Source organism: Pongo abelii, chromosome 19 (assembly GCF_028885655.2).
Source record: "Pongo abelii isolate AG06213 chromosome 19, NHGRI_mPonAbe1-v2.0_pri, whole genome shotgun sequence".
NCBI classification, from domain to species: domain Eukaryota; kingdom Metazoa; phylum Chordata; class Mammalia; order Primates; family Hominidae; genus Pongo; species Pongo abelii.
The window spans coordinates 35,169,318-35,183,322 of NC_072004.2; positions in this window are offsets into that span (position 1 = coordinate 35,169,318).

The following is a 14,005-nucleotide window of genomic DNA, read 5'->3' on the forward strand; positions in this document are numbered from 1 at the left end:
AGCTGATTGTTTAAAAAGACTTGGTACATTCTTGCTCTTTCTTGCCTCCTCTCTCATTATATGATTTCTGTACACATCACCTGCTGACTTCCCTTTGCCTTTCACTATGAGTGGAAGCAGCCTGAGGTTCTCAACAGAAGCAGATGTCACCAGCACCATGCTTCTTGAACAGCCTATGGAACTATGAGGCAAATAAACCTCTTATCTTTATAAATTACTCAGGCTCAGATATTCCTTTATGACAACAAAAAAACAGACTAAGACATTTATTTTAAATCTACAAATAATTTATTATTTTTGTAGATTCAGTTTTATGGCAATATTATTTGTTCATTCATCTATATTGTGACATATATTAATCACAAATCATTTTAATATTTGTGCTTAATCTTTCCAAAATCTAGATAATCTGCTGATGAGTTTCTTTTTTGCCTCTTGGCTTTTCATTATTTGTCCACATCTCCTGGTATGCCTTATAATATTTAAGAGTGTCATTTACTAAATACGAATAATAGGAGAAATACTTTGAGGCTTTCATTGAATATCAAGCACTTCCATAAAGAAACACCACATAAAAAAGTGGGCAAAGGACATTAACAGACATTTTCCTAAGGAAGGTATACATGCAGCCAGCCAACAAACATATGACAAAAATCTCAAAAACACTGATGATTTGAGAAACACAAATCAAAATTACGATGAGATATCATGTAACACCAGTCAGAATGGTTATTATTACAAAGTCAAAAAATAACAGATGGTGAGATTGTGGAGAAAACCAAATGCGTATACACTGTTGGGAGGAGTATACATATTTAGCCATTGAGGTGTACATACTATTATTTTTATATTTTTTACACTTTGAGGAAATGCCTTTTATGCAATTTCTAATAAAGTTCTTCACCTATTTTTCTACTGAATTGACTGTGTGTGTGTGTATACAATATCACAGTATGAGTTCTATGTTATATATATACATATATGCAATGGAATTAGTGCTATATCATCATACCTGAATTGTACTCTCTCTCACTTGCTTTTTTGTTACTTTCTTAATTGTATTTGTTTAGGACAGGTTTTTTAAATTTTATGATAGTTAATTTATCATAAAGCATCAATGGAAGTGCTTACAGTTTAGACTATATCAGCCATTGTGGAAGGCAGTGTGGTGATTCCTCAAACACCTAAAGACAGAAACACCATTTAACCCAGCAATGTAATTACTGTGTATACACCCAGAGCAATATAAATAATTCTATTATAAAGACACATGCACACATACGTTCATTGCAGCACTATTCACAACAGCAAAGACATGGAATCAACCTAAATGCCCATCAATGACAGACTGGATAAAGAAAATGTGGTACTTATACACAATGGAATACTATACAGCCATAAAAAAGAACAAGAACACGTTCTTTGCAGGGACATGGGTAGAGCTGGAGGACATTATCCTTAGCAAACTAACCGAGGAACAGAAAACCAAACACCACAAGTTCTTACTTATAAGTGGGAGCTAAATGATGAGAACACGTGGACACATGAAGGGGAACAGCACACACTGGGGTGTTTCAGAGGGTGGAGGGTGAGAGGTGGGAGAGGATCTGAAAAATTAACTAATGGGTATCAGGCTTAATACCTGGGTGATGAAATAATCTGTACAACAATCGCCATGATACAAATTTGCCTATGTAACAAACCTGCATTTGTACCTCTAAAACTAAAATAAAAGTTTTTTTTAAGAAAGCATTTACTTCAGGACACAGGCATGGGCAAGGACTTCATGTCTAAAACACCAAAAGCAATGGCAACAAAAGCCAAAATTAACAAATGGGACCTAATTAAACTAAAGAGCTTCTGCACAGCAAAAGAAACTACCATCAGAGGGAACAGGCAACCTACAAAACGGGAGAAAATTTTCGCAACCTACTCATCTGACAAAGGGCTAATATCCAGAATCTACAATGAACTCAAACAAATTTACAAGAAAAAAATAAACAAACCATCAAAAAGTGGGCAAAGGACATGAACAGACACTTCTCAAAAGAAGACATTTATGCAGCCAAAAAACACATGAAAAAATGCTCACCATCACTGGCCATCAGAGAAATGAAAATCAAAACCACAATGAGATACCACCTCACACCAGTTAGAATGGCAATCATTAAAAAGTCAGGAAACAACAGGTGCTGGAGAGGATGTGGAGAAGTAGGAACACTTTTACACTGTTGGTGGGACTGTAAACTAGTTCAACCATTGTGGAAGTCAGTGTGGTGATTCCTCAGGGATCTAGAGCTAGAAATACCATTTGACCCAGCCATCCCATTACTGGGTATATACCCAAAGGACTATAAATCATGCTGCTAGAAAGACACATGCATACGTATGTTTATTGCGGCACTATTCACAATAGCAAAGACTTGGAACCAACCCAAATATCCAACAATGATAGACTGGATTAAGAAAATGTGGCACAGATACACCATGGAATACTATGCAGCCATAAAAAATGATGAGTTCATGTCCTTTGTAGGGTCACGGATGAAACTGGAAATCATCATTCTCAGTAAACTATCGCAAGAACAAAAAAACCAAACACCGCATATTCTCACTCACAGGTGGGAATTGAACAATGAGAACACATGGACACAGGAAGGGGAACATCACACTCTGGGGACAGTTGTGGGGTGGGGGGAGGGGGGAGGGATAGCTTTAGGAGATATACCTAATGCTAAATGATGAGTTAATGGGTGCAGCACACCAGCATGGCACATGTATACATATGTAACTAACCTGTACATTGTGCACATGTACCCTAAAACTTAAAGTATAATAATAAAAAAATTAAATTAAATTAAATTAAATTAAATTAAAAAAAAAAAAGCATTTACTTAACTTTAAGCTTGACAGATTTTAAGCAGATCATTTCTACCCATTCTGTGATTGATCTAATCAAGTTTTAATTTTGCTCTCTCAGTAGGTAGGTCTTCTTATTATTTGTTCTTACAATTGAAGTAGCACTTAGAAATATGGGCCATTATGATATAAACACAAGTTTGTCAATTAAGTCTAAATTAGTATCTCTCTCTTTCTCTGTTTCTCTCAAATTAAAAATTGTAATAGGATATATATTTTGAAAACTTTACCTTACCTGTAAATAACACCATAAAGAAAAATTATTTTATATAGATTAGAGATCTAAACTGGGAAATAAACCACATAACTTCTAGAGAAAAAGAGAATATTATTTTCCATACCTCAGTATAGGTGAAATTTTTAAAAATAAAAAAAGAAAACACTATAAATTAACTATCATAAAATTTCAAAAACCTGTCCTAAACAAATACAATTAAGAAAGTAACAAAAAAGCAAGTGAGAGTACAATGCAGATATAATGATATAGCACTAATTCCATTGCATATATGTGTATATATAACAGAATTCATACTGTGATATTGTATACACACACACACACACACACACACACACACACAGTCAATTCAGTAGAAAAATAGGCAAAGAACTTTATTATAAATTGCATAAAAGGCATTTCCTCAAAATGTAAAAAATATAAAAATAATAGTATATACATTTCAAAGGCTAAAATGAATACAAAACAAATTACTAAAAGATTTCAACAATGTACTATTCAAATATAAAACAGGTATCTTTCTCAGAGGTCTGTAAGTAGTAGATGGTGATAAAATACTTCCAGAACAGCATTTAAATATCTCATTCCTTAGATGTTTATACTTTTAATAAATATTTCTCCATATGTTTATCTTTCTAATACTTATGTATAGTTACACCCTTTATGGATTGTTCTAGTAGGTACTCTTTTCTAATTTGCATCTTTTTCAGCACATTAATTTATTTTATCATCCAAAGTTGCCAAACTACTTGGGTATATTAATCCACTGAAATTTATCCACTAAAATTAGGCATTATACAAAGAAAGGATTCTGCAACATGATGGAATTGTCAATTGATGGCAAGATGGATGAAAACATAAAGATCTTTTAGTTTGACTTTTGTTACACCTGATATTTAAACATACATAGAAATATACCCAGAGTTTTCAGTCTCTCAATTTAGAGGACACAAGAAAGACAACAGTTTGTAAACAATTCATAAGCAGCTAACATGTTAAACAAAATGCTAGTATACCATTTGCATTGAAAAATACAATTTTCACAAAGAGCAAAAAAATCAGGAAAGACAAGCTCATTCTTTGCTTAGGCCGATTTACATGAAGACCCATATCATAAACTGAGACTACTTCATCCGAACACAACAGTAGTATGATTAAATTGTTTATTAAAATAGATAATAAATTTCCAAAGTATAGATTAGGAATATGAATTTTAATACCACTCTATTAAAACACTTGAAATAGCTTTTGATTCTTTAGAATTTTTTTAAATGTATTTTTTATTAAAGATGTGAATATAATAAATATATATATATAATATACTCAGCATATCTTCTCATGAAAAAGAATTTTAGGACAAAATCTCACGCTTGTTTGAGGCCTGGCCATTTGATTTTCAATACACCCTGGCTCTCAGCAAACACTCAGAAGTGCGCAGTTTTTCTCAGTTATTCTACTTGTACATGGAAAGACTGGCATAAAACAACTGTCCCAAATTGTCATCTGTGGTCAACAGTTTATATGTTACTTAAAGTCAGAGGGCAGAAATTCCTCAAAGTACCTCACAGGGCAGTCATTCTAATCATAGCATCTCTTTTGCTTCTTGTTCGTATTTGTAGAGACATGAAGTTCAGATAAAGTTATGCCACTATGACCTGCACTGTGGGCAACATCAAATAGTTTAAGATATTTTACCTTTCACCTGGGTCTGTGGTTTCTATGCAATATTTACCCTTGTGCCAATCCTGAAGTTATCATTTTACTTAGCAATGTAATGTGAACATTAAGGGAACAATGACAACCAATACAATAAATGTTAGTGTTTTTTAGTTAGAACACAGATTTGATAAAGTATAGAAAAAAGTATTTTAGTATCTCAATTAAGTAAATAATTTTCAGTATTATGTATCTATTATTGAAATAGTTTAGCCTCCGTGTTCAAATAGAATTGAAGACTTAAGCACAATGAGAATCTTGAGAACTAAATACAATAAATAATAATCTCAATGAAAATTGTCAAAAAAAGTTAGACATAGTCCTTGACCAAAAGAACTAAACATTTTAAAAACACATTTCTTCTTTGAAAATAATATTCACCATACATCAAACATTTACACCATTATTTGACACATTCTTCTCTCTATTTCTAGCATTGTTGAATGTGCAATTTTTTTTCTCCGTCTTTCTATCAGGCTTGAAGTCAATACACAAAGCTGCTTGTGGAAAAGGTTTGGCAGCTACAGCCACCCAGATATAAAGATATATGTGCTGTTAGCTCTGGCAGCTGGGCCTATGTGTGCTCCCCAGTTACAGTTCTCGTCTGACCTCATGATTGGCTCCACTGTTAGCTGTGGTGACAGCTGTTCCGCTGTATTGAGGTTTGGTCTATTATTTATTATTTATTGCAACACAGGCCAACGCAGTTAAGTAGCTCTATCTACTAGACGTAATTGTGCTGAACAAATTTCTTGCCCCAAAATCCCTGATCTGGAGAATATGATATTAAGGAACCAGAGGAGCCCACAGTCAGCAAAAACAGGAGGAACATTAACTTTTTTCATGCTGTACTTATTAGAGGCCCTCCCTTTATCTCTTCTGCACATCAACAATATAAACTAGAAAACTTTATTTTTTTAAAGTTTTGTAACAAAAAGGGGTACATTGTGGTAGTTTAAAACAAAATTCAAGTATTCAAATTTGCATTACCACTGTAAGAATTTTAACAAATAGAACTCTTGCAACGAATTATAAAGTGTAAGTTTAGGAGACATAAAATGAGAAAATTGACATAATCCAATGAGTACATTTATATTTATAAATTTCTTCCTAAGCACTGTGTTGAAAGCATATCACAAAAATTTTATTTTGCGATTTAATTATTTTTTAGTATGACACAATTTCTAATTTCCCTTGTGATTATTTGCTTTGGCCAGGTATTATTTACAAGTGTCATTTCATTTAAAATCAAGTGAGGATGTTTTAATGTCTTTTTATTATTGATTTCAAATTTAATTTTATTAGAAATAGACAACATATTCTATAAGATTTTAATCTGTTGAGATAATTTTACATATTTTTTGACACAGTATGTGATCTAACTTAGCATATCATGTGGACATTAAAAGATGTTCATTTTATGGTTCTTCAATTTAGGTTCTGATGTGGTTTGGCTCTGTCCTCACCCAGATCTCATGTTGAATTGCAATCTCCAGTGTTATGGGAGGGAGCTGTTGGGAGGTGATGGGATCATGGAAGTGGATCTCCCCCTTGTTGTTCTCATGATAGTAAGTTCTCATGGGATCCAGTTGTTTGAAAGTGTGTAGTACTTCCCCCTTTGTTCTGTCTCTTCCTCCAGTCATGTGAAAATGGCCCTTTTTTGCCTGTGCCTTCCATCATGATTGTAAGTTTCCTAAGGCCTTCTCAGCCATGCTTTCTGTACAGACTGTGGAACTGTTAGTCAATTAAATCTTTTTTCTCCATAAATTAGCCATGTCTTTATAGAAGTGTGGGAACAGACTAATACAGAAAATTGGTACCAGAAAAGTGGACATTGCTATAAAGATACCTAAACATGTGGAAGCGATTTTGGAACTGGGTAATGGGCAGAGAGGTTGGAACACTTTGGAAGGCTCAGAAGAAAACAGGAAGATGAGGGAAAGTTTGGATCTTCCTAGAGATTTTTTAAATTGTTGTGACCAAAATACTGATAGTGTTATGGACAATGAAGTCCATGCTGAGATGGTCTCAGATGGAGATGAGGAACTTATTGGGAACTGGAGTAAAAAGGTTACTCTTGATGAGCTTTAACAAAAAGACTGGCAGCATTATCCTCCTGTCCTAGAGATCTGTGGAACTTTGAACTTGAGAGATGGTTTAGGGTATCTAGTGGAAGAAATTTTAAGCAGCAAAGGATTCAAGACATGGTCTGGCTGCTTTTAACAGCATACACTCATATTCAAGAGCAAAGAGATTATCTGAAACAGGAACTTATATTTAAAAGGAAAGCAAAGCTTAAAAGTTTGGAAAATTTAAAGCATGGCCAAGTGGTAGAAAAGAGAAAAACTTATTTTCTGTGGAGGAATTCAGGCAGACTGCAGAAATTTGCAAAAGCAGAGAGGCACCAAATGTTAATACCCAAGACAATAGGAAAGATGCCTCAAAGGCATTTTAAAGACCTTCATGACAGCCCTTCCTATCACAGGCCTGGAGGCCTAGGAGGCAAAAATGGTTTTGTGTGCCAGGCCCAGGGCCTCACTGTTCTGTGCATCCTTGGGTCATGGTGCCGGCATCCCAGCCACTCCAGCCCCAGCTGTCACTAAAAGGGGCCAAGGTACAGCTCAGGCCCCTGCTCCAGAGGGTACAAGCTGGAAGCAACCAAGGATTCCACATGGTATTAAGCCTGTGGGTGCACAGAACTGAGGTTTGGGAGCCTCTTCCTAGATTTCAGAGGTTGTATGGAAACACCTAAATGTCCAGACAGAAGTCATCTCCAGGGATAGAGCCCTTTTGGAGAACCTGTACTAGGACAGTGTGAAGGGGAAATGTGGGTTTGGAGCCCTCACACAGAGGCACTACCTAATGGAGCTGTGAGAAGAAGGCCACTGACTTTCAGACCCCAGAATGGTAGATGCACCAACAGTTTTCACAGTGTGACTGAAAAAAGCTACAGGGAATCAATGCCAACCCATGAAAGCAGCCACAGTGGCTGAACTGCCCAAGGCCTTGTGATCTCACCCCTTGTGTCACTTGGCCTGGATGTGAGACATGGAATCAAGGAAGATTATTTTGGAGCTTTAAGATTTAATGACTGCACTGCTCGGTTTTGGAGTTGCATGGGGACTGTTGCCCCTTTGTTTTTGTCACTTTCACTCTTTTTGCATAGAAAGTCATACTCAATGACTGTACCCCAATTATATCTTGAAAGTAACAATTTTTTTTTAAATTTACAGTTTCAAGGCTCATAGGTGGAAAGGACTTGCCTTTTCTCAGATGAGACTTTAGACTTTGATTTTTGAGTTAATGCTGGAATAAGTTAAGAATTCAGGAGACTATTAGGAAGGCATACTCATGTTTTGAAATGTAAGAAGGACATGAGATTTGGGAGGGTCCCGGACAAAATAATGTGGTTTTGCATTGTGTGCCTACCCAAATCTCAAGTTGAATTGTAATCTCTATTGTTGAGGGAGGGATCTGGTGGGAGATATTGAATCATGGGGGTGGATTTCTCCCTTGCTGTTCTTGTGATAGTGAGTGAGTTCACATGAGATCTACTTGTTTGAAAGTGTTTAGCACTTCACACTTCTATCTCTTTCTCTCTCTCTCGCTGTCCATGTGAAGATGTGCTTGCTTCCCCTTCACCTTCCTTGATGATTGTAAGTTTCCTAAGGCCTCCTCAGCCATGCTTCCTGTACGGCCTGGGGAACTGGGAGTCAATTAAACCTCTTTTTTTCATAAATTAGCCAGTCCCAAGTATGTATTTATAGCATTGTAAGAATGAACTAATACAGGGTCCAAGATATTAATAAAATGAAAATATTTAAGTACATATAGATAATTTATACTTTTATGGATTCAGTTATTTTTAAAACTAGATTCTAAAATGGGGAGTCTTAACGTATGTAAATGTCACTGTGGATTTGTATTTTTCTCCCAGTAGTACTGTTAGCTATCTCTATGTATTTTGAAGCTTTGCATTTAGCAGCATACTCATTTTGATGTTATGCTAATTGAAGTAATTTGATTATCATCATTGCAAAATATCTCATTATTTTGGTAATATTCATTTTCTTGACTTCACTGTTGCTTGAATAAATATCATCACACTATATTTCATTTTCATACTGTGTGCATTGGAAGGCTTATCTTGCATTTAGTCTCTACATATCTGTATTTAAAGTATGCCTCTTATAGAAAGGATATACTGCCTCTCAGCAGTTTTTCCAAGTCTAACAATCTCCAGTTTTTAATTTCAAAAGTTAATCCATTTGTATGTAAGAAAATGTTAATGTTATATTGTTTCTATTTGACTCATTTGTTATTGAAAAGATCATCTCATCTAAATTTTCTATTTTTTCTTGGCTCAATCCAATATATATTTTAAATTTTAAATTTTTAAATAATACATAATAGATGTGCAATGTTTGAGGTATATATGATAATTTAACACAATCACACAATTTGTAAGATCAAATCAGTTTAATTGGAACATTCATCATCTTAAATGTTTATATTTTCTTTATGCTGGAAACACTTGAATTTTCCTCTTCTAGCTATTTTGAAATAAACAATAGTTTATTGGTAACTATATTTACCCTGCTGTTCTGTCAAACACTAGTTATTATTTCTTCTGTCAAATTGAATATTTATTTCCATTAATCAGCCTTTCTTCATCTTCTGCCCCCTTGCATTCCTGGCCTCTGATAACCACCAATCTAGTCTACCTTTGAGAAATCATTTTTTTTAGCTTTCAATTATGAGTGAGAACAAATAATATTTGTCTTTGAATATTGATTGAATATTTCAAATCCTCTCTTCTAGTTTCTGTGAAATACATAATATATTGTTGCAAACTATAGTCACTCTAGTCTCCTATTGAACATTAGAATTTACTTTTTCTACTTAACCGTATGTTTGCACCCAATAATGAATCTTTCTTTAATTCCCCCTCCTACACACAAACCATTCTCAACCTGGGGAATCTATCATTCTATCTTTTAACTCCATAAGTTCATTTTTTTATTTCAGTTGATTTCTAGGGAACAGGTGGTATTTGGTTACATGAATAAGTTTTTCAGTGGTAACTTCGGAAATTTGGGAGCACCCATCACCTGAGCCATGTACACTGGACCCGAAGTATAGCCTTTGATTCTTCATGCCACTCTCAGTCATTCCTCTGACTCCCCAAAGTCCATTGTATTAAATATTTGTGTCCTCATAGTATATGTTTCAGTTATAAGTGAGGACATGTGATGGTTGTTTTTCCATACCTGAGTTACTTCATTTAGAATAATGGTCTCCAATTCCATCCAGGTTACTGCAAATGCCATTATTTCATTATCTTTTATTGCTGAGTAGTATTCCATGGTATATATACCATAGTAAACCACTCTTTGATTGATGGAGATTGAGGCTGGTTCCATAATTTTGAAATTGTGAATTGTGCTGCTATAAACATGCATGTGCGCGTATATTTTTCGTAGAATGACTTCATTTCTTCCAGGTAGTTACCCTGTAGGGGGCTTGCTGGATCAAATGGTAGATCTACTTTTAGTTCTTTAATGAAATTTTACACAGTATTCCATAGTGGATGTACTAGTTTACATTCCCATCAAGAGTGTAAAAGTGTTCCCTTTTGACCACATCATGCCAACATCTATTTTTTTTTATTTTTATTTTTTCTGAGATGGAGTCTTGCTCTGTCACCCAGGCTGGAGTGCAGTGGCATGATCTCGGCTCACTGCAACCTCTGCCTTCTAGGTTCAAGCAATTCTCCTGCCTCAGCCTCCTGAGTAGCTGGAATTACAGGCATCCGTCACCATGCCCAGCTATTTTTAGCATTTATAGTAGAAACAGGGTTTCACCATGTTGGCCAGGCTGGGCTCGAACTCCTGACCTCGTGATCCACCTGCCTCGGCCTCCAAAAGAATTATGGCCATTCTTACAGGAATAAGGTGGTATTTCATTGTGGTTTTGATTTGCATTTTCCTAGTAACTGGTAATGTTGAGCATTTTTTCATGTTTGTTGGCCATTTGTATATCTTTTTTTGAGAATTGTCTATTGTCTTAGTTCACTTTTTGATAGAATTGTTTGTTTTTTACTTGCTGATTTGTTTGAGTTGCTTGTAGATTCTGAATATTGGTTCTTTGTTGGATGTATAGATTAAAAAGATATTCTCCCACTCTGCAGGTGGTCTGTTTACTCTGCTGATGATTTCATTATTGCACAGAAGTTTTTTCGTTTAATTAGGACCTGTCTATTTATCTTTGGTTTTGGTTGCATTTTCTTTCCAGTTCTTGGTTATAAAGTATTTGCCTAAGCCAATGTCTAGAAGGACTTTTCCAATGTTATCTTCTAGAATTTTGTGATTTAAGGTCTTGGATTTAAGTCTTTGATCCACCTAGAGGTGATTTTTGCATAAGGTACAGATGAGGATGTAGTTTTATTCTTCTACACGAGGCTTGCCAAATATCCCAGCACAATTTGTTGAATAGGTTGTCCTTTCCCCACTTTAAGTTTTCGTTTGCTTTGTTGAAGATCAGGTGACTGTAAGTATTTGGTCTTATTTCTGCATTTTCTATTCTGTTCCATTGGCCTATATGAGTGTTTTTATACAAGAACCATATTGTTTTGGTGACTATGGCCTTATAATGTAGTTTGCAGTTGAACAATGTGATGCCTCTAGATTTGTTTTGTTTTGTTTTTTTTTCATTTAGTCTTGTTTTGGCTATGCACACTCTTTTTGGGTTCCATCAGAATTCTATAAATGATTTGATTCTGCACTTGGTCACTGTTGGTGTGTAGCAGAGCTACTAATTTGTGTACATTAATTTTGTATCCTGAAATTTGCTGAATTCATTTATCAGTTCTGGCAGCTTTTTGAATAGGCCTTTAGGGTTTCCTACGTATACAATTATGACATCAGCAAACAGTGAAATTTTGACTTCTTCTTTACCAATTTGGGTGTCCTATATTTCTTCATCTTGTCTGATTGCTATGGATAGTACTTCCAGTATTAAGTTGAATAGAAGTGGTGAAAGTGGGCATCCTTGTCTTGTTCCAGTTCTCAAGGGGAATGATTATAATTTTTTCCTATTCAGTATAATGTTGGCTGTGGGTTTATCATAGAATGTTTTTATTACCTTAAGCTATGTCCCTTCTATGCCAATATTGCTGAGGGTTTTAATAGAAAGGAATGCTATATTTTGTCAAATGTATCTATTGAGATAATCATGTAATTTTTGTTTTTAATTCTGTTTATGTGGCATATCCTATTTATTGACTTGCAGATATGAATCCATCCTTGCATCCCTGATATGAAACCCACCTCATCATGGTGGATTAGCATTTTATTATGCTGTTAAAATTGGTTAGCTAGTATTTAGTTTAAATTTTTGCTATGTTCATCAGAGAGATTGGTCTGTATTTTTCTTGTTTTGTTATGACCTTTCCTGGTTTTGGTACTAGGGTGATACTGGCTTCATAAAATGATTTAGGGAGGATTCTGTCTTTTTTTGTCTTGTGGAATAATGTCAATATGTTTTGTACCAATTATTTTTTGAATGACTGATAGAATTCAGCTGTGAACCCATCTGGTACTGGACTTTTTTTTGTTGGTAATGTTTATATTAACATTTCAGTTTTGCTGCTTATTATTGGTCTGTTCAGAGTTTCTATTTTTCTCTTGTTTAATCTAGGAGGGTTGTGTATTTCCAGGAATTTATCTATCTCCTCTAGGTTTTCTAGTTTATGCACATAAAGGTGTTTATGGTAGCCTTGAATGATCTTTTGTATTTCTGTGGTATCACTTATAATATCTCCTGTTTTATTTCTAATTGAGTTTATTTGGATCTTCTCTCTTCTTTCCTCAGTTACTCTTGTTGATGGTCTATCAATTTTATCTTTTCAAAAAACTAACTTTTCATTTCATTTATCTTTTGTTTTTTTTTTGTTTTAATTGTATATATTTCTGCTCTGATCTTGGTTATTTCTTTTCTTCTGTTGGGTTTCGCTTTGGTTTGTTCTTGTTTCTCTAGATCCTTGAGATGTGACCTTAGATTGTCTATATGTGCTCTGTCAGACTTTTTGATGTAGATATTTAATGCTATAAACTTTTCACTTAGCACCACATTTACTGTTTCCCAGAGGTTTTGATAGGCTGTATCACTATTTTCATTCAGTTCAAATAATTTTTAATTTCCACCTGATTTTATTGTTCACCCAAAAATCAATCAGAAGCAGGTTATTTAATTTTCATGTATTTGCATGATTTTAAGGGTGGTTTTTGAGTTTGATTTCCAATTTTATTCCACTGTGGTCTGAGAGAGTACTTGTTATAAATTCAGTTTTCTTAAATTAGTTGAGACTGTTTTGTGGCCTATCATATGATCTTTCTTGGAGAATATTCCATATGCTGATGAACAGAATGTCATGCCAGGCATTGCGGCTAATGCCTGTAATCCCAGAACTTTGGGAGGCCAAAGTGGGCTGATCACATGAGATCAGGAATTCGAGACCAGCCTGGCAAACATGATGAAACCCCATCTCTATTAAAAGTACAAAAATTAGCTGGATGTGGTGGCACACACCTGTAATCCTAGCTACTTGGGTGGCAGAGCCAGGAGAATCACTAGAACCCAGGAGGTGGAGGTTGCAGTGAGCTGAGATCATGTCATTGCATCATTGCACTCCAGCCTGGGCAACAGAGTGAGACTTGGAAAAAAAAAAAAAAGAACATATATTCTGCAGTTGTTGAGTAGAATGTTCTGTAAATAACTATTAAGTACATTAGTTCTAGGGCATAGTTTATGTCTATTATTCATTTGTTGACTTTCTGTCTTGATGACCTGTCTACTGCTGTCAGTGAAGTATTGAAGAGCCCCACTATTATTATGTTGCTGTCTATGTTATTTCTTAGGTCTAGTAGTAGTTGTTTTAAAAATATGGAAGCTCCAGTGTTAGGTGCATATATATTTAGTATTGTGATATCTTTCTGTTGAACTACTCCTTTTATCATCACAGTTCTTCTTTGTCTTTTTTGACTGCTGCGGCTTTAAAGTCTGTTTTGTCTGACATAAGAATATTTGTTTTTTGGTTTCCATTTACATCGAATATCTTTTTCACCCCTTCACCTT